The sequence below is a fragment of the Penaeus chinensis genome, chromosome 9 (assembly GCF_019202785.1).
Source record: "Penaeus chinensis breed Huanghai No. 1 chromosome 9, ASM1920278v2, whole genome shotgun sequence".
In the NCBI taxonomy this organism is placed as follows: Eukaryota; Metazoa; Arthropoda; class Malacostraca; order Decapoda; family Penaeidae; genus Penaeus; species Penaeus chinensis.
This window is the reverse complement of record NC_061827.1, coordinates 36,988,392-36,990,891: the sequence shown is the minus strand read 5'-3', so window position 1 is coordinate 36,990,891 and position 2,500 is coordinate 36,988,392.

Below are 2,500 nucleotides of genomic sequence, written 5' to 3'. Positions count from 1 at the left end.
AATATCTGCCACCAGCTTGTGCATGAGGACATTGAACAACATAGGGCTGAGAACTCCTCCCTGTGGCGTCCCAAGTTCAAAAGATTGTGTGGTGGAACTTCTCACTCCCCTGAACAAGACACTTGCAGATCTGTTCGAAAGATACATTCTAATCCAGCTCAATAATTTACCCCGGATGCCAAAGCTTACTAATTGTTCTAGGATAATTTCTCTGTTTGCAATGTCAAAAGCTGACTTAAGGTCAAGAAAAACAGTGTGCTTCCCTGGATTAGAGTTTGAGTAGTACTCTGCAAAGCAATGTTGTGTGCTACGTCCCGTTATGAATCCGTACAGGCTGTGAGATAATTTACCTTGCAACCTGTACCTGAGTCTGTTCAAAATTATCCTTTCTAGAACTTTGCATACACATGAGGTTAGTGAGATTGGGCGGTATTTATCAGTGTTTGGTTTCGGCATAGGGATGATTAGACTGCGCGTCCAGAGGCCAGGCAGAATACCTTCTGACAAACTTAACCTGCACAGGTGCAAAAGGGGATTACCAGGTACCTGAGCTATAAGGCGGAGGACACTATAGGTAATTCCATCTTCACCTGGTGCAGACGCTTTTCCTTTGAACAGTGCATTGTTCAGCTCCCACTCAGTAATCTCAGCAAAGTCTGAAGGGTCTGTCTCAGAACATCCAATCTCAATGGCAAATTTACGTGCAATTTTAGACTGACTAAGGTGGTTCTGAATATTTGTGGGAAGTGAGCTCAATTTGGACGCTCCAGCCCATTGACTAAGGAGCATGTCTGCTTGTGCAAGAGGACTATGGAATTGCGGGGTGTTAGTTCTTTTGCCTGAGAGTCGATTAATTTTTTTCCAGACCTCAGGCATTGAGGTGTTATTGTTTATGCTTTGTAGGAACTGTTCAAAGTGTTCTTTTCTAAAAAGAGTTTTTAAATCCCGTAGATTTTTGTTATCCTTAAGAAACTGAATAAGATTGTCAGGTGTATTGTCCTGCTTGTAGATATCACAAAGCTCCTGAACTCGCTTTTGTTCCCTTAATAGTGTAGGGTCACTGACCCACTTAGGTTGTTTTAGGCGTTGTGAATTGTTGCTCTTTAAGGTTTTCTTTGGACAGACCCAGGTGTTATAGTAATCAGTGACCACTTTCATCATGTCCATGGAGAATTTATCAACACTCGTTACTGTGTAATCGTTATACCAGTCATAAATACGTGATTTAAAGTGGTGCTCAAGGTAAGGAGGAATAGAAATTTTAAGCCTATTTGTTTTTGCAGATGGACTATTATCAACAGCGTATCTCGTTACTATTGCAAAGTGGTCACTGATTAGCTCTGTTGCAAGCATGCTTCTGACGTTTCCATGCACAAGATCCCTTCCTATTACATAATCTAGCCTACCCCCCGCCACGTGAGTTTTCCTGTCTGTATCATATACGGTCATAGATCTATCGTTCACAAAATTTCGGAACTCTTCGCCATTTTCATTGCATTGACTGTCTCCAAATGTATAATGCCTAGCATTAAAATCCCCCATGCATATTGTGCCGTGATTCTGAAAGTTGGGCAGTGAATCAGTTTGAAACTTTCTACACCTTGCGTATACATTGTACAGAGAGAAAAACCCAGAGGCTGTTCGAATGTGTAAATGCTGATATTGCACATTATTGTCATCAGACTTCTGCACCAAATTATGCGGTATGGTGTCACTGACATAAGTCAATAGGCCTGTCATCCCTGTGTTCGTATAGGAGTGGTACCCTCTAATTCTAGGGGCGGTTTTTATTTTAGTGGCTGATGTGAAGGGCTCTTGTAGACAGATAACGTCAACATTATGGTTATGAATGTAGTAGAGCAAGTCATTAATTCTACGGTTGACACCACGTATATTCCATGAGAGAAACGTAATTATTTTCTTGTCCCCCATCACACCCTATGATTAGCTGATTGGTCAAATTTGTGTTTGATGAAGCCCTTTAGTTTGCAGATTTCTTGTACAGCATTACATATCTGTGCTGCATCTTGTTTATTTACACTGATTCTGCGCGCTTTCCTCATATTGATATTATACGTATAATCCGTACCTGATATCATTTTCTGAGTCAGGGAAGATGAAGAGAGTATAGAAAAGGTCTGTTTTTTCCAAGATTTCTCTGATAAGAAGAAAATGGGAAAGAAGGGGAAAGAGGACAGGTGAAGACTGCCCTCAGGATGTTGTAACCTAAGTTGGAGGTGAATTTAAATACTATTGTTGCTGGATATGATCTATTGTGTAATGAATTATGAGTGAAGATGTCAAGAAATATTTTAAAAGATATTATTTTATTATCATTACCCTTCTCTCTGGTATCCCTCAGGCTGAAGATAGATGATAGCACGTTTTTATATTTTATCATTGCGGATTTTCAGTGAAGTCTCTTGGATATTATTGAAAAATTATCCGTTTGAAGCAGTGCCCTGTCTTAAGGAAATGAGTTTCCAGGCGTAAGGGAAAT